This window comes from Pelobates fuscus, chromosome 4, assembly GCF_036172605.1.
Source record: "Pelobates fuscus isolate aPelFus1 chromosome 4, aPelFus1.pri, whole genome shotgun sequence".
Classification (NCBI taxonomy): domain Eukaryota; kingdom Metazoa; phylum Chordata; class Amphibia; order Anura; family Pelobatidae; genus Pelobates; species Pelobates fuscus.
The window spans coordinates 385,201,358-385,221,362 of NC_086320.1; positions in this window are offsets into that span (position 1 = coordinate 385,201,358).

The following is a 20,005-nucleotide window of genomic DNA, read 5'->3' on the forward strand; positions in this document are numbered from 1 at the left end:
TGAAAGGGACATATACGAAGACAGGGTCAGCGTGTGCCATTTGACCTGCGGCATCGATATAAGCTGACCCGGGATTTAAGCGAAGAGGCATCTGATAGTGCTTTAATTGTTGGGCACCAGTCAACTGTCGGGTTTGGATGGGGCTACGTAGGGAAGCGTCAGTCATGGGTTCCGGTCGGGGAGATATAGGGTATGGGGATGTGGGAGGTTGGTTTTGGGAAAAGGTAGTGAATAGAACACTTCGGGCCGAGCTAGATGAAGCTTGACCGGAAGTCTGAAGTGGCGCCAAATCAGGATATTCGTTTCTAATGGGGGTGGGTTCTGGTTCCGGAAGGGGAGATTTAGTACGAGGGGGGGTGGATCCTGTACTGGAGGAGGAAGCGGAAGTGGATGAGGGTAATGAGGGAAGGGTTACAGGACTTCCTGTATTTGCGTCACTTCCTCTTACCGGAAAGTAAGGGGGCGGCAAAGGGATCTCGGACTCAGGGGGCGTGTCCAAAATGGGCCTAACACCAGCCCTAGTGGACGAACAAGTCCTAGCTACCATGAGGCGACACTGTTCCTCGTGGCATGTCCGGAGCCATTTTGGCGAGTCATTTACGGCCTGTCTCCAACAATCAATATAAGGAAACTGGCCGTAAAGTTCAGGCCTACCTGATACAGCCACGTGTAAGCGCTGTACCAGAGTTGGATCCAAACTGCCACGTGGCGGCCATGCCGCAACCAAAGTAGGCCACTCCCTAGTGCACAAAGTGACCAAACGTACAGGGGACATCTTAACCCCAAAATCACAAACTTTGAATCCCTTTTTAAAATTCTTAACCATACATCCTAAGGGATCCGGAATCGTTGACTGCGACGCACCCATATTTAACAGTGGAACGTCGTCGACAACGATTACTATACACGCGTACTATTCAACAGTCACACCCGTTTCCTCTGGCAACAGCACCACGTGGTACGGTTACCAAGTGAAACGTACACAATAACAATAAACACTCAGGGAATTCCCGTACACACACAGCTGCTACACCAGTCACTATATAATCAATATTATGCCCTTTGGCGTAACTACACAGTCACCCACGCTATAATTCTCTATATACGAATTACCCGTCTATAACACACCCCAGTAACATCGTCTTTTACAAATAGCGGTTACAGTACGGTTAGCATAGGTCAAAGCACAAGTTAAGGTCACAATACAATTATTAGTGGTTATGGTGTTAAACATGCAATGGACGACAATGATTAGTACTTATTATATAATGTCAGTAAATATACAGGGTTATGGTACCGTGCACTATAATACAGCAACACACTATTAACACTCTCGCTAGACGGCTGAGCTCGCGCTATCTAACAAGATATACACTTTACTAAAACAATCGTTAACACATTTACAATTCCCAACTAAACTATTGGCCAGTACCTTGAATGGACTACCTAAAACTATATACACCCGTTTTGGTTAGCCACACTGCCCAATCACCACGTATATAGCGAGCTAGAGAACCGAATTTACACAGACGCCTCTTAGTCGCACTATACAACGAGCTAGAGAACCGAATTTACACAGGCGCCTCTTAGTCGTACTATCAAAAGTCTAGTGGGTTCCAAATTTACACGCCTTCCCACTTAGCCCAGATAGGATGAGAACTAGCGAACCGAATTTACACAGGCGCCGCTTAGTCTCCCGGTCCCTCCGACCTAGCGAACGTAATATACACCCTAGAACGCTAGTCTAGACAAGACACCGGTGTCCGGCTAGGGCTATTTACACCAGGACCCCGCCTGACTAACCAAATCAAACGGTCTGACTAAAGAGCGTTCGATCGAGCGGTGCGCCTTCGCTCCTTCCCTCCGACAGAGGGGGCAGATACAGATTCAAAAACCCCTTTGGGCCTACCGCACAATCGGTATACCCCTAGCGGGTCCTGCCGTCTAAAACAGCAGTTATCTTACCTCCTCGTTCCTGAACCTGAGTTCACACTCATCGACGGGGACACCCCAGCACTTCTCACGTAGAGGCCGATGATCTCCTGGACAACAGACCAGTGGCGCCGAGACGAAGGGAGGTCCACGCAGAAGTTCAGGGGTGCAGCCGTAGAGAACGTGGGCAAAGATAGACCGTCTCACGCCTCTGCCTCTCAGCTACCGTTGAACGATGAGCTTCCCGGCCAATGCACCAAATGATACCGGAGAAACTGACGGAAGCCAAGCACAGAGAGATGGACACAGGTTTCTTCAGGAAGGAAGAGATTCTTTATTGGATCACCGATCGGGACTCAGAGGGACTAGCGTCACCAAAATACAGCAAAGTCTGAGTACTGAATACATAGAGTACATTCCTTATATAGCACTGTAGCTCCTCCCACAATTAACTACACCCACACATACCCTTAACCTATTTAATGAATAGAGTCTAAACTCATCCATCCGGTCTAACCACGTGGCTCATCTGATACAAAGGAGAGGGACGCGTAATTCCAGTTCTTACATTCCTGCACCTGGTCAGTACAGTGATGACAGTATCTTAGCTACGTGTAATTAACTAACTGATACTACAAACACATATACATACATATGCCTTGTGGCAATCTTAGCCTGCTAAACTTGTATTTTACTGGAATTACATCACAGTGACACTAATCTATAATTTACCTCACATTAAAGGGACACTATAGCTTAATGAATTGGTTGTGGTGTCTATAGCTGGTCCCTGCAGGCTTTTTAATGTAAACACACACTGTGTGCAGCACTGACGTTAGTTCATATGGCAGATCATATGGGTGGGGCATTGTGATGTCACATGGGGGCGGCAAATTTATATTTTGTGTAGGGCGGCAAAAATCCTTGCACCGGCTCTGATCCTGGGCAGGTGCGCCAGTCTACTGGTGACCCACAGGAGGGGAATTCACTGATTGCACTGCACTCTCCTCCTGCCCAGACCTGTCTTGACCGCAGTGCAAGTGCCCTCTGCCCTCTGCCCCTAATTTACAGTGGCTCACACTCACAACAAGCAGTGCCTGGAGCCCTTTGCAGAGACAGAAACAAAGAGGTTCTGCGGCAGCTGGCCGTCCTGCAAGCATTACATTAAACAGCTGTTCCCCATGCAGCCACAGGTGGCGTTGTGCTGGGAGACTGTGATTACTCTTCACTTCCTCCCAGCCTACAGAGCAGCGCATGGGGGAGAGAGAGGAGGAGGCCTGATTTAATCTTACAATAAATCCTCTAAGCAAACCTTTATAAATTTGGGGGGATCAGCTCTGTTTCCACAGTTTATTGGTGTTTACTCTGATGTCTGTATTAATATTGATGGGTGTCTAAGTAGTAACGTCAGTGTGTGTCAGCAGGGCCAGCCGTTGGGGTGGGCAAGCTGTGCGGTCACGCAGGGTGCCATGACCACAGAGGCACCCGGCAGCCAACACAGCTCACAAGTTGGGTACACCAGCATATTTAATTTAAACGATTCGCTGGTGGTCCACTGGTGCGCACCAGCAGTAGGTGCAGTCAGATCATATCCTCTCCCTCGTGGTTCCGGCGCTCAGTTAGTGAGTCAGGGCACAGGCTCAGAGATTCTCAGCATGCGCTCTGACAACATTGAAAGTCAGAGCCGTGAAGGAGCGGGTATGGCAAAGAGCTACGGATTAGCATAACATCAATATCCGTTATAAAACCAGGAAAAGGTGGGCATGGATGGTGAACTGATTTGGTGGCGCAATGGGCCACTTGACTGGTTTTGCCCCCCAGGCCTAAGGCTGCCAGCCCTCCCCTGGCTGTGCGTTACATGTGGGGAGGTAGGTATTAGATGGAGGGGCTGTGCGTTACATGTGGGGAGGCAGTGTATTAGATGGAGGGGCTGTGCGTTACATGTGGGGAGGCAGTGTATTAGATGGAGGGGCTGTGCGTTACATGTGGGGAGGCAGTGTATTAGATGGAGGGGCTGTGCGTTACATGTGGGGAGGCAGTGTATTAGATGGAGGGGCTGTGCGTTACATGTGGGGAGGCAGTGTATTAGATGGAGGGGCTGTGTGTTACATGTGGGGAGGCAGTGTATTAGTTGGAGGGGCTGTGTGTTACATGTGGGAGGCAGTGTATTAGATGGAGGGGCTGTGTGTTACATGTGGGGAGGCAGTGTATTAGATGGAGGGACTGTGTGTTACATGTGGGGAGGCAGTGTATTAGATGGAGGGACTGTGTGTTACATGTGGGAGGCAGTGTATTAGATGGAGGGGCTGTGCGTTACATGTGGGGAGGCAGTGTATTAGATGGAGGGACTGTGTGTTACATGTGGGAGGCAGTGTATTAGATGGAGGGGCTGTGCTTTACATGTGGGGAGGCAGTGTATTAGATGGAGGGGCTGTGCGTTACATGTGGGGAGGCAGTGTATTAGATGGAGGGGCTGTGCGTTACATGTGGGGAGGCAGTGTATTAGATGGAGGGGCTGTGCGTTACACGTGGGGAGGCAGTGTATTAGATGGAGGGGCTGTGCGTTACATGTGGAGAGGCAGTGTATTAGATGGAGGGGCTGTGCGTTACACGTGGGGAGGCAGTGTATTAGATGGAGGGGCTGTGCGTTACATGTGGAGAGGCAGTGTATTAGATGGAGGGGCTGTGCGTTACATGTGGGGAGGCAGTGTATTAGATGGAGGGGCTGTGTGTTACATGTGGGGAGGCAGTGTACTAGATGGAGGGGCTGTGCGTTACATGTGGGGAGGCAGTGTATTACATGGAGGGGCAGTGCGTTACATGTGGGGAGGCAGTGTATTAGATGGAGGGGCTGTGCGTTACATGTGGGGAGGCAGTGTATTAGATGGAGGGGCTGTGCGTTACATGTGGGGAGGCAGTGTATTAGATGGAGGGGCTGTGCGTTACATGTGGGGAGGCAGTGTATTAGATGGAGGCGCTGTGTGTTACATGTGGGGAGGCAGTGTATTAGATGGAGGGGCTGTGCGTTACATGTGGGGAGGCAGTGTATTAGATGGAGGGGCTGTGCGTTACATGTGGGGAGTGTCAGGGTACCTGTAGTCTCTACCCCTGAGACGGGTAGAGATTTAGACGTTTTTCCATCCAGACGGCATGATTCTCCCGTTCCTCGCGGTCCCCTCGCGCATGTAAACGCCGGCCGCGAGAGAACTATGCCTTTTTGTAACGTGACGCTCAATAGTCGACGTCATGACGCTATTCTAGCCCGACCTGTCAGTCAAATCCCGGACACGAATCAGGTCTCGGCGGAGGCCTCCGCCGAGACCTGATTCGTGTCCGGGATTTGACTGACAGGTCGGGCTAGAATAGCGTCATGACGTCGACTATTGAGCGTCACGTTACAAAAAGGCATAGTTCTCTCGCGGCCGGCGTTTACATGCGCGAGGGGAGAACCAGGGTATTTAAGGGAGCTCTCAGCATTTGCTCATTGCCCTGTCGTGGTTCTAGCCAGCCTAGTCACACAGTGCTCTTGTATTCTCTTGTCTTTTGGTTCTGACCCGGCTTTGTTATTACTTACCTGTCTTCTCTGTTATCCTTGACCCGGCTTGTCTCTCGCTTACCTGTCTTCTCGTTCCCTCGACCTCGGCTTGTCCCTGACCATTCTATACGTAGTATTACGTTAAGTCCGGCCATTCTAAGGTCCGGTTGTCAGGGTACCTGTGGTCTCTACCTCCGAAAGAGGTAGAGACTTAGCTGTTCCTCCATCCAGACGGCCTGATGGCTCCCTTCCCCACGGTCTATCCGGTCATGCAAGGCCGGCCGCGAGGGAGTGACTGCCTTTTACAGCATCTAGGCAGGAAGTTGACATCAGGACACTCCTCCGGAATGACCTGTCACTCAATTGCTGCAGGACCAATCAGGACGCCTCGGAGGCGTGGTTACTGCTCTGAACAGGGTATTTAACAGAGCTTCTTTCATTAGCTCATTGCCCTGTCGTGGTTCTTGCTTGTTCTAGTCACTCAGTGCTTGTGTATTCAATTATCCCTTTTGGTTTTGACCCGGCTTGTTTACCTTACTCTGCTTATCTCTGTTACCCTTGATTCGGCTTGTCTCTCGCTTACTTGTCTTCTGTTACCCTCGACCTCGGCTTGTCTTTGACCATTCTATACTGTACTACTTACGTTAGTCCGGCCATTCTAAGGTCCGGTATACGTATCTGGCTACTGTTTGTACTCTGCGTGTTGGATCCCTGTCCCGATCCTGACATTACGACAGGGCCAATGGATCCTGCAAGTACAAACAGTCAGCTGGCTTCTCCTGATCCTAGGTTTGAAGCCATGGATCACAGAATGGATCAGATGGCGCTTGCGCTACAGGCTCTATTATCTCGTGCCAATAACCCACCAGAGGAGATACGTAATACCCCTGTTTCTCCTGTCGGTTCAGGTCTAGAGGTAGCCACAGTGGGTGCTTCTTCTCGCATTACCCCCCCCAGTACGCTATGGTGGGGCTCCTGAGAAGTGTCGTGGTTTCTTAAACCAAATTAGTATCCACTTTGAATTGCAACCTCGCTCTTATCCTACAGATAGGGCAAAGGTAGGATTTATTATCACCCTACTTATTGAGAAAGCTCTGAGATGGGCCAACCCATTATGGGAGAACGATAACCCATTAGTTTATAACTATAACGCCTTTGTAACTGCTTTTAGAAGAACATTTGACCCCACAGGTAGAAAGGTTAATGCAGCCAGATTACTGTTGCGTCTGAAACAGGAGAACCAAACACTGGTGAATTATGCACTAGAGTTCAGGTCTCTGGCGTCAGAAGTCAAGTGGAATGAGCAGGCGTATATGGATGTATTTTTGAATGGCTTATCTGAAGTAATCCTTGATGAGGTTTGTGGCGAAACCAACCTCGCCACTGGGCCCTGGAGAAGCCTGTTTGCTAGCCTCCTACCTGCTGACTATGGCCCCTGGGTTATTTGGGGCATATTGTACTGTATATTGCTGCTACTGGCCCTTTTAACAGCATCTATGGACATATTGGGACTTTTGGGACTACTGTCCCTTTAAGACTGTGATACATACTCTAGTGTACTGCCTGTAATATTATATGTGTATTAAGTTTAACCTGGGATATGTATGCAGCATTCATCTGGTTGTTCGGTAGAATCACTCCATTTATTATATTGAGTGAAACTACCGAACAACCAGACCACCCAGGAATAAGTGTGCCTCCAATTACAGTTTGCAACAATGTTGCAAACGGGTAATTGGCAATCAGTGTAATGTATTCTTTGTCCTCTGGGTGGCCGCCATTCGGGAAACAAACACGTGGCGGCGGCCATCTTAAACTACCGAACAGCGGTGTTTTGCCGTCGAGTGTCTGGAACTAAAATCGGACACTTGACTAGGCAAACACCGCTGAGACCTCCATACTTCCAGAAATTCGTATGGAAACTACCGAATGACCCGCCGTTCGGTAGAAAGAACCCCATAAACAAGGGAATTCATTCAAACCCTCTCCAGGCTCTATAACACAGGCAATTCGCCTGTTTTCATTCCCTTGTTTGTGACCGACCGCAGGGCCAAAATGCATGGAACTGTTTTCGGATACTTTACCCATGCGGTCGGTCAAATCTTTGGAACCCCATATCTCACGAACCATTCATCCGAATTACTTGAATTTTGGATATGTTGTCCCCCTGAATAAGGGCTATCCAGCGATGCTGGATTTAAAGGTGTACCCCCGGGTTTTGGGGTACATCCAGAACTTGGCTGAAAAAGTGTACCGGATAATTGAGTTTAATGTTATCTGAGGGGAGGGGATGTGTGGGCTGAACCATGTATGTGATTGGTTATTTTATGCCTCCCCCTGGGTGTGGTCTGTATGTGGATTAGTGTAATAAAAGCCAGGCTGGATGAGCCAGTCCAGAGTTCCTGTTTTACCCTCAAAGTGATGTGTCGTCTCATTATTGGGGGGAAGGATTTATTGCATGCTGTTCCAGTTGACTGCTAGGAGTACAAGCCTATTCATATGATTCCTATTCAATGGTCTACAGCATTCATATGCTTGGGAGAAATTTAAAGGTTTCTCGGATTCGGTGATTGTGGTGTCTGCCAGAGTGCTTGGAGTCCTCAGGAAGCGCTAGGAGCATCCATTAACGGAGGTACCCAGTCGGGGTGCCAGGTGATCCGTTACAAGGTTGCTACCAGAGAACTCCCTGAGAATTTAGAGGATTTAATTTCGTTCATCTCTCGTATAGATGAACGTTTAAGAGAGAGACAGAACACTCGAGAGAGGAACCGGAGACCTTCTTTTAGGTTAGCCCCCGCTTTTCCAAGTCCTGACTCCACGGTATCTTTGCTTCCTGAACCTATGTAGATAGGGTATACCCGCCTCTCTGAGGAGGAAAGACAGTACAGGAGAAGAGAGGGTTTGTGTATGTATTGTGGAGCTAAGGGTCATTTACTCTCGAACTGTTCTAACCGCCCGGGAAACGCTCGCACCTAAGTCTCTCTAGAGGACAGGCCTTGGGTGTTTCTATTTTGTCCTCTACTCCTACTTATAAAGATCACAGGCTTCTGCTACCAGTTTCCTTAACTTGTGGGAGGGAAGTAGTAAGGGCTATGGCTTTGATAGATTCCGGTGCTGCTGAGAATTTTATCGACCAAGCCTTTGCTAGTAAAAACAATTTCCCATCCCAGCTAAGGGAGACACCCTTGGCCGTTGAGGCCATAGATGGTAGACCACTACTAGACCCTGTTATCTTTCGTGAGACCATACCCATTGAGTTAAATGTTGGTATCCTACACGTGGAGAATTTATCTCTTCTGCTCATTTCGTCTCCTTCCGTTCCCATAGTTCTGGGGTACCCATGGTTGAAAGAACATAACCCTATTATCGATTGGGAGTTAGGGGAGATACTCTCGTGGGGCCAGGGCTGCCAGGATCGGTGTTTGTGCAAGGTTTCTCCATTAGCTAATATTAACATACAGGAGAATCCTACTCAGTCCACAGAGAGACAAATACCAGACCTTTACCTAGACTTAAGGGCAGTGTTTGACAAGAAGAATGCCGATTCTTTGCCGCCACACAGGTCATTTGACTGTAAAATTAAGCTTCTACCCGGGACTATGCCTCCGAGGGGCCATGTATATCCTTTGTCTGTACAGGAAAACTCGGTTCTAGAGGAGTATATTCAGGAGAATTTAGAAAAGGGATTTATCAGGAGGTCTTCTTCTCCGGCCGGGGCGGGGTTCTTTTTCATTAAGAAGAAGGATGGCACGCTGAGACCTTGTATCGATTACCGAGGCTTGAATAAAATAACTGTCAGAAATGCCTATCCTATCCCACTGATTACCGAGTTATTTGATCGTCTTAAGGGCTCCAAAATCTTCACCAAGTTAGATCTCAGAGGGGCTTACAATTTGGTGAGAATCCAGCAAGGTCATGAGTGGATGACGGCATTCAATACCCGGTATGGCCATTACGAATACACTGTTATGCCATTTGGACTATGCAATGCTCCTGCAGTATTTCAAGATTTGATTAATGAGGTACTTAGGGAGTTTCAGCATGATTGTGTTATTGTTTACCTGGACGACATACTAATACACTCTAAGGAGATTGAGACTCACCATAGACAGGTCAGAAAGGTGTTACACAAACTTCTGCAACATGGTCTATACTGCAAATTGGAGAAGTGCAGTTTTGATCAGTCTCAGGTAGACTTTCTTGGGTACGTGATTTCTGGGGAAGGTTTTAAAATGGATCCTGGTAAACTCCAATCTATTTTAGACTGGCCTTTGCCCAAAGGACTCAAGGCTATCCAAAGGTTTATTGGTTTTTCCAACTACTATAGGCGCTTCATTAAGGGTTACTCCTCTATCATTGCGCCTATTACCAATATGACCAAACAAGGGGCTGATACTAAGTTCTGGTCTGAGGAAGCTCTTGGTGCTTTTAAGACTCTCAAGGAACTTTTTGCCTCAGCTCCCATTCTAGTTCATCCTGATACGACTCTGCCTTTCTTGCTCGAGGTCGATGCTTCTGAGACAGGAGTTGGGGCTGTTCTGTCTCAAAGGTTAGGGGTGGATAAACCGTTACACCCTTGTGGTTTCTTCTCTAAAAAAATTTCTGGGCCTGAGAGCAGATATGACATTGGGGAGAGGGAATTGTTAGCGGTCATTAAGGCTTTAAAGGAGTGGAGACATTTACTGGAAGGGACACTACACCCTGTTACTATTCTAACGGATCATAAGAACTTGTCTTATATTGGGGAGGCGAATCGCTTGTCCGCCAGGCAGGCTCGCTGGGCCTTGTTCCTCACTCACTTTAATTATGTACTTACGTATAGACCTGGTTCTAAGAACTCTAAAGCCGATGCATTGTCTCGTCAATATGAACCATCCACTATAACTGAACCACTTCTGTCCTCCATAGTTCCTAAGGGGAATATCATCGCGAACACGAATCTCAGGATTCACTCTCCATTGCTTTCTGAGATCATGAAGTTTCAGCATTTGGCACCCAAACAGACCCCTGGGGATCGACACTTCGTTCCTGCCGCTCTCCAACTGGAGGTGCTACGCTGTCTCCATAACAGCAAGGTGGCTGGGCATCCTGGCATCCGCAAGACTTATGCGCTGGTCTCTAAAGATTTTTGGTGGCCTGACTTACGCAAGGATATTAAAGAATTCATCGGGGCATGTGAAGTTTGTACCAAGACCAAGCTACCCCATTCGCTTCCATGCGGATTTCTGCACCCTTTAGAGGTTCCTGAAAAGCCTTGGTCCTGCCTGACAATGGACTTCATTGTTGATTTGCCTATCTCTAAAAAGCAGACTGTCATCCTCACTGTGGTAGACAGATTTACTAAAATGGCTCACTTCATTCCCTTACCTAAACTCCCATCTTCGCCCGAATTAGCGGAGATATTCGCCAGGGAGATTTTCCGTTTGCATGGGATACCTTCCCAGATTGTCTCTGACAGAGGCTCCCAATTTGTTTCCCGTTTTTGGAGATCATTCTGCTCCTAACTAGGCATCAAATTGAATTTCTCCTCGGCCTATCATCCTCAGTCCAATGGAGCTGCTGAACGCACTAACCAAAAAGTTGAACAATATTTACGTTGTTTCGTTTCAGAACACCAGGACGATTGGGTTGGTTTGATTCCTTGGGCGGAGTTTGCACATAACAATCTCATTTGTGATTCTACGCATTCTAGCCCTTTTTTCTTGAATTATGGCTTTCATCCTTCCATCCTTCCTTCGGAGTCTTCTTCTCAAGGGATACCGTCGGTGGATGTTCATGTTGCCAATTTAAGAAAGTTGTGGGATCAAACTCGACAAATCCTTCTGCACAATTCTACGCTGGTTAAAAAACACGCTGACAAACGTAGAAGGGCAGCACCGGTGTTTGTTCCAGGCGATAGAGTATGGTTAAGTACTAGAAACATTCGGTTAAAAGTGCCGTCCATGAAGTTTGCTCCTCGATATATTGGACCTTACAGGGTACTGTCTCAAATTAACCCAGTTGCGTATCGTTTAGCGTTGCCTAATGCCTTACGCATTCCTAATTCATTTCATGTTTCCTTGCTAAAACCATTAATATGTAACAGGTTCTCCTCCACGATCGCCCCTCCCCGCTCAGTTCAGGTGGAGGGTCAGGAGGAGTATGAGGTCAATTCCATCGTTGATTCTCGAATCTCCCGGGGGAAACTGCAATATCTGGTCGATTGGAAGGGTTATGGTCCTGAGGAGAGAAGTTGGGTACCTCAGGAGGAGGTGCATGCTCCCCGTCTCCGCAGGGCATTTCACTCTCGATTCCCTTCTCGCCCTGGTGTATTCCGCCCGGTGGGCGTATCTGAAAGGGGGGGTACTGTCAGGGTACCTGTGGTCTCTACCTCCGAAAGAGGTAGAGACTTAGCTGTTCCTCCATCCAGACGGCCTGATGGCTCCCTTCCCCACGGTCTATCCGGTCATGCAAGGCCGGCCGCGAGGGAGTGACTGCCTTTTACAGCATCTAGGCAGGAAGTTGTCATCAGGACACTCCTCCGGAACGACCTGTCACTCAATTGCTGCAGGACCAATCAGGACACCTCGGAGGCGTGGTTACTGCTCTGAACAGGGTATTTAACAGAGCTTCTTTCATTAGCTCATTGCCCTGTCGTGGTTCTAGCTTGTTCTAGTCACTCAGTGCTTGTGTATTCTATTATCCCTTTTGGTTTTGACCCGGCTTGTTTACCTTACTCTGCTTATCTCTGTTACCCTTGATTCGGCTTGTCTCTCGCTTACCTGTCTTCTGTTACCCTCGACCTCGGCTTGTCTTTGACCATTCTATACTGTACTACTTACGTTAGTCCGGCCATTCTAAGGTCCGGTATACGTATCTGGCTACTGTTTGTACTCTGCGTGTTGGATCCCTGTCCCGATCCTGACACCGGTATACGTATCTGCTACTCTTTGTACTCTGCGTGTTGGATCCCTGTCCCGATCCTGACATTACGACAGGGCCAATGGATCCTGCAGGTACAAACTGTCAGCTTGGTTCTCCTGATCCTAGGTTTGACGCCATGGATCATAGAATGGATCAGATGGCACTAGCACTACAGGCGTTACTATCACGTCCTAATAATCCACCTGAGGAGATGCGTAATACTTCTATTCCTCCTGTGAGTTCAGGGCTAGAGGTAGCCACTGTAGGTGCTTCTTCCCGAGTTACCCCACCTGTACGTTATGCTGGTTCTCCTGAAAAGTGTCGTGGCTTTTTGAACCAGATCAGTATCCATTTCGAGCTACAACCCCGTTCCTACCCTACTGATAGGGCAAAGGTGGGATTTATTATCACCTTACTCATTGAGAAGGCTCTGAGATGGGCTAATCCGTTGTGGGAGAATGATAATCCATTAGTCTATAACTATAATGCCTTTGTAGCTGCTTTTAGAAGAACTTTTGACCCCCCTGGCAGAAAGGTCAATGCAGCTAGATTACTGTTGCGCCTTAGACAAGAGAACCGAACACTTGTGGATTACGCACTAGAGTTCAGGTCTTTGGCGGCAGAGGTTAAGTGGAATGAGCAGGCTTATATAGACGTATTTTTAAACGGATTATCCGATGTAATACTTGACGAGGTAGCGACGAGAGAGCTTCCCGAGAATTTGGAGGACTTAATTTCCTTTATCTCTCGCATTGACGAACGTCTAAGAGAGAGGCAGAACACTCGAGATAGAACCGGTAGACCTTCCTTTAGACTAGCTCCTTCATTTCAAAGTCCTGAAACCAAAACTCCACAGTTTCCAGAACCTATGCAGATAGGCCTTACTCGCCTCTCAGAAGAGGAGAGACAGTACAGGAGAAGGGAGGGACTGTGTATGTATTGTGGAGTCAGAGGTCACTTACGTTTGAATTGTCCCAATCGCCCGGGAAACGCTTGCACCTAAGTTTCTCTAGAGGACAGGCCTTGGGTGTTTCTATTTTGTCCTCTACTCATAACTACAAAGAACACAGGCTTCTATTACCCGTCTCTTTAACTTGGGAGAAGGGAACTTTAGAGACTGTGGCGTTGATAGACTCCGGAGCTGCTGAGAGCTTTATCGACCAAGTTTTTCTCACCAAACACGCTATCCCATCCCAGTTAAGGAAGACACCTTTGGCTGTTGAGGCCATAGATGGTAGACCTTTAGTTGAGCCTGTGATTTTCCGGGAGACCACACCTCTTAACTTAACTACTGGTATTCTACACAAGGAGGAGATATCTCTACTACTCATTTCATCTCCTTCTGTTCCCATAGTCCTGGGATACTCCTGGCTGAAGAGACATAACCCCATTATAGATTGGAAATCAGGGGAAATAGTCTCGTGGGGTCAGGGTTGTCAAGAGAGATGTTTAAAGAGAGTGTCACCCCTTTGTATTGTTAACACACTTAATAACTCTACCGACTCTACTAAAGTACAGATACCGTCCTTGTATCTAGATTTAAAGGCGGTATTTGACAAAGGAAAGGCTGATACCTTACCACCACACAGGCCTTTTGATTGCAAAATTAATTTACTTCCTGGTACTATGCCTCCCAGGGGCCATGTATACCCTTTGTCTACGAATGAGAACTTAGTCTTAGAGGAGTATATTCGTGAAAACCTAGACAAAGGGTTCATTAGGAGATCCTCCTCCCTTGCTGGGGCTGGATTTTTTTTTGTTAAAAAGAAGGATGGTTCTTTAAGACCTTGCATTGACTACCGAGGTTTGAACAAGATAACCATTAGAAATGCCTATCCGATCCCCTTGATCACCGAGCTTTTTGATCGATTAAAGGGTTCCAAGATTTTCACTAAGTTAGACCTCAGAGGTGCTTATAACTTGGTGAGAATTCAGCAGGGACACGAGTGGAAGACTGTGTTCAATACTCGTTATGGGCACTATGAGTATACTGTAATGCCTTTTGGTCTCTGTAATGCCCCGGCGGTATTTCAGGATCTAATTAATGAAGTTCTTAGGGAGTTTCAACATGACTGTGTTATTGTATACCTCGACGATATACTTATACATTCCAGGGATATTGAGACTCACCACGGACAGGTCAGAAGGGTTTTGTACAAACTTCTTCAACATGGCTTGTACTGCAAATTAGAGAAATGTAGCTTTGACCAATCCCAGACTACCTTTCTTGGTTACGTGATTTCTGGAGAGGGGTTTGAAATGGATCCGGAGAAACTCCAATCCATTTTAGATTGGCCTTTACCTAAGGGTCTCAAGGCCATTCAGAGATTTATTGGTTTCTCTAATTATTACAGACGTTTCATTAAGGGTTACTCCTCTATTATTGCTCCTATCACCAATATGACCAGACAAGGGGCTGACACTAAGAATTGGTCTACTGAAGCACTTTTGGCTTTTAAGACTCTCAAGGAGCTGTTTGCTTCCGCACCAATTTTAGTTCACCCTGATACTACTCTGCCTTTCCTACTCGAAGTTGACGCTTCTGAGACGGGTATAGGTACCATCCTGTCCCAAAGGTTGGGTGTGGATAAACCATTACATCCATGTGGGTATTTTTCCAAAAAATTATCGGGTACTGAGAGCAGATATGACATTGGTGACAGGGAACTCCTAGCGGTTATCATGGCTTTAAAGGAGTGGAGACATCTATTGGAGGGGACTTTGCATCCTGTTACCATTTTGACGGATCATAAAAACTTATCCTATATTGGGGATGTGGCGAAACCAGCTTCGGCACTGTGAACTGGAGAGGCCTGGCTGCTAGCCTCCTGCCCTGCGACTACGGCCCATGGACATATTGCTCTATAAACACTATATTTGGGCATGTAATAATTTATATTGCTGCTACTGGCCCTTTAAAATCAGCGATGGACATATTGGGACTTTTGGGACTAATGTCCCTTTAAGACTTTGTAACATATCACAGTAATACTGTCTTAAATATTATGTAGGTATTTATGTGTTCAGTTAAACTGGGGATATGTAGAAATGTGTGTTTTATGTGTTAAATGTATCAGTATGTAATTTTATGTATTTTACTGTCTTTTTGCAACCATGTGGTTAATGGAGTCTGACTCTAGTCCTAGATAATTGGATTACTTCTCCAATTATCTCCAGGGCAGAAGGGAGGAAGCCGGGATGCATTGTGGGGGATGTTTTACTTCTGTTTGAGCCAGATTGTGCCATGCTGCAAGCCAGGGCCCAAAAGATACTTTTAGTAACTTTTAAACCCCTGGTCGGATTCATGCCATTTTTTAATATGTTGTTCCCCTGAATGGATTGATTGTGGATATGTATTTTTATGTGAATGTGATGTATGGTTTTAAAGTTATGAAAGTTGTGTAAAAGTATATTTTACTCTGTATGCATAATGGGATTATGTGTCACACTAAGGGGAGGGGATGTGTGGGAGGTAACATCTATGTCATTGGTTCTTTTATGCCTCCCCCTGGGTGTGGCCTGTATGTGTGAGTTGGAAATAAAAGCCAGACTGGGTGTCCCAGTCTAGAGTTCTTGCTTAACCCTCAAAGCGATGTGTCGTCTCGGTCTTTGGGGGAATGGGATTGTATGCTGACTGCCAAGAGTGTAAGCCGATGTCTGCTTTTCTTGTTCAGCTGTTCCAGTGTTCGTGGGGTTCCAGTCGGGAGAATGGTGTTTGCAGTAGCTGCCTGTGCATCTGGAAAGGGGATTATCGCCTAAACTGGGTTTTATCCTCTTGTGTGTGAAACGGTCCGTTACAATTGGTGGCAAGCGGCGGGATCGTTCCTACAACCAGAGGGACAGCTACAGACAACACTATTTCTGGATTACAAATTGAGGGCAACGCTAGTATCCGTACAGCGACCCTATCTACAAAGGAACTCAGAAAATGGAGAAGAAGCTTCAGGATGAAATGTCCAGTTACGTAGGCCTGTGGTCTGGAGTAGTCCCAGAGGAGCTCAGGTTGATGTACAGACAGAGGGCCAGAGCCGAATTGTGGGACAAAGCCATGGAAGAAGTACCGTATTCACGAGGGGAGCGGCGCCGCAGCAGAAGGCAGCAAATCCTGGCTAGAATGGCAGAGCGGATGCCCCTCCTGAGAAACCAGACCACAGGAAAGTGGGTGACTAGACTCGAGATTCTAGTATACGCAGAACTGACGCTCGACAACGCGTACCAGGCGCTACAGTGGTACGCGGCTCAGTGTGTCCCCAGGATGGCAGAGTATGAGTTCCCAGAAGGCGGAGAATACACTGGCCCCGGTCTATTTTGGGATAATAGTGGTGACGAGGACTTTGGGGAAGATACCGACTATCGTTTTTGGGACCTGTACGGCATCCGAGAGAACATGCTGGGTCTCTTTGGCGCTATGGACCTCGAGGCAGACCTACGATATTTGGTCACCAAGGAATGGAACCTGGAGGGGGATTACCTGCGACTCATCAATGAGGCCTGGGAAGAGACAACCGTTCCTCCCGCCCAACAGCAACCAGCAGTACCCGAGGTAGCAGAGTTCCTAGACTGGTCCTGTGAGCAACCCCAGGGAGATGAAGGTGTCGTCCTTCCTCCCCAGCGGCATTGTGTAACCCAGGGAGCCGAAGGTGCAGTCCTTCCTCCCCAGCGGCAGGCTGTGTTACAGGGGGCAGAGGTTGTTGTTCCTGCCCCCCAGCAGCAAAGTGATATGCCAAGAAGGCAGTGTGAAGTGAAGGGAGAGGAGAGCAGCGTCCTCCCTCCCCAGCGGCAGTGTGTACCCCAGGGAGCTGATGGTGTCGTCCATCCTCCCCAGCGGCCGTGTGTGTCCCAGGGAGCCGAAGGTGCAGTCCTTCCTCCCCAGCGGCAGGCTGAGTTACAGGGGGCAGAGGTAGTTGTTCCTGCCCCCCAGCAGCAAAGTGATATGCCAAGAAGGCAGTGTGAAGTGAAGGGAGAAGAGAGCAGCGTCCTCCCTCCCCAGCGGCAGTGTGTACCCCAGGGGGCTGATGGTGTCGTCCATCCTCCCCAGCGGCCGTGTGTGTCCCAGGGAGCCGAAGGTGCAGTCCTTCCTCCCCAGCGGCAGGCCGAGTTACAGGGGGCAGAGGTAGTTGTTCCTGCCCCCCAGCAGCAAAGTGATATGCCAAGAAGGCAGTGTGAAGTGAAGGGAGAGGAGAGCATCGTCCTCCCTCCCCAGCGGCAGTGTGTACCCCAGGGAGCTGATGGTGTCGTCCATCCTCCCCAGCGGCCGTGTGTGTCCCAGGGAGCCGAAGGTGCAGTCCTTCCTCCCCAGCGGCAGTGTGTAACCCAGGGAGCTGATGGTGTCGTCCATCCTCCCCAGCGGCAGTGTGTACCCCAGGGAGCCGAAGGTGCAGTCCTTCCTCCCCAGCGGCAGGCTGAGCTACAGGGGGCAGAGGTAGTTGTTCCTGCCCCCCAGCAGCAAAGTGATATGCCAAGAAGGCAGTGTGAAGTGAAGGGAGAGGAGAACAGCGTCCTCCCTCCCCAGCGGCAGTGTGTACCCCAGGGAGCTGATGGTGTCGTACATCCTCCCCAGCGGCAGTGTGTCCTGCAGGGAGCAGAGACAGTCAGTCTCGCACCCCAGCAGCCGGACCAGAGAATGAAAGGGGAGACAGCTGGTTCCCCTTTCCACCAGCAGAGAGAATGCCAGGGAGAGGAGCCTGCTAACCCCTCTCCCCAGCGGCAGTTTACCATCCAGAGAGAGGAGCTTGTTACACCCTCTCTCCAGCGGCAGCCTAACCCACCAAGGGGAGATGTTAAGCCCCACAGCTGTGCAGATGGGAACGTAGTCTCTGCACTTACAGCACCAGGGGTAGGGACGGTCGGTCCTGTTCCCCAGCCACAGAGCGATATATCCAAAGGGGAGACAGTCGGTCTCCAGCAACCAGGCTCCAACCAGACTACTCCCGTGGTAGTGCTGGCAACAGGACAGAGTACCGCTGGTCTCTGCCCCCTCAGCAACCCACCAAGGCAGCCTACCAGCCCCCCACACAGCCGTGGTGAGGCACCTGAACCCGGACAAGATCCTCCCTCACCCAGGTGTAGTAACTATTTATTGTGGGTGGGCTGCTCTACTATTTCTGTTTTGTGGGTGGGTTGCTGGACTAACCAGGGCACTGACCGGCAGGAGGTCAGATACCCTGTTAGTCTAATTGGCAAAGGGGAGAAATGTGGCGAAACCAGCTTCGCCACTGTGAACTGGAGAGGCCTGGCTGCTAGCCTCCTGCCCTGCGACTACGGCCCATGGACATATTGCTCTATAAACACTATATTTGGGCATGTAATAATTTATATTGCTGCTACTGGCCCTTTAAAATCAGCGATGGACATATTGGGACTTTTGGGACTAATGTCCCTTTAAGACTTTGTAACATATCACAGTAATACTGTCTTAAATATTATGTAGGTATTTATGTGTTCAGTTAAACTGGGGATATGTAGAAATGTGTGTTTTATGTGTTAAATGTATCAGTATGTAATTTTATGTCTTTTACTGTCTTTTTGCAACCATGTGGTTAATGGAGTCTGACTCTAGTCCTAGATAATTGGATTACTTCTCCAATTATCTCCAGGGCAGAAGGGAGGAAGCCGGGATGCATTGTGGGGGATGTTTTACTTCTGTTTGAGCCAGATTGTGCCATGCTGCAAGCCAGGGCCCAAAAGATACTTTTAGTAACTTTTAAACCCCTGGTCGGATTCATGCCATTTTTTAATATGTTGTTCCCCTGAATGGATTGATTGTGGATATGTATTTTTATGTGAATGTGATGTATGGTTTTAAAGTTATGAAAGTTGTGTAAAAGTATATTTTACTCTGTATGCATAATGGGATTATGTGTCACACTAAGGGTAGGGGATGTGTGGGAGGTAACATCTATGTCATTGGTTCTTTTATGCCTCCCCCTGGGTGTGGCCTGTATGTGTGAGTTGGAAATAAAAGCCAGACTGGGTGTCCCAGTCTAGAGTTCTTGCTTAACCCTCAAAGCGATGTGTCGTCTCGGTCTTTGGGGGAATGGGATTGTATGCTGACTGCCAAGAGTGTAAGCCGATGTCTGCTTTTCTTGTTCAGCTGTTCCAGTGTTCGTGGTTTTCCAGTCGGGAGAATGGTGTTTGCAGTAGCTGCCTGTGCATCTGGAAAGGGGATTATCGCCTAAACTGGGTTTTATCCTCTTGTGTGTGAAACGGTCCGTTACAGGGGAGGCTAAACGATTATCATCGAGACAGGCCCGTTGGTCTATATTCCTCACTCACTTCAATTACATACTCACATATAGGCCTGGTTCTAAGAATTCTAAAGCTGATGCCTTGTCTCGCCAACATGAACCTTCTGCCATATCTGAGCCGGTTTTATCCTCTATAGTACCTAAGTGTAATATCATCGCTAACACAACTCTCAAAATCCATTCTCCGCTTCTTGATCAGATCAGGAGCTTGCAGCATCTGGCACCTAGACTGACTCCTGCGTCTAGACACTTCGTTCCTCCTGAACTCCAACTGGAGCTCTTACAGTGTCTTCACGAGAGTAAGGTGGCTGGTCATCCGGGCGTTCGCAAAACATATTCCTTGATCTCTAAGGATTTCTGGTGGCCTTCTTTACGGAGGGATATTAAG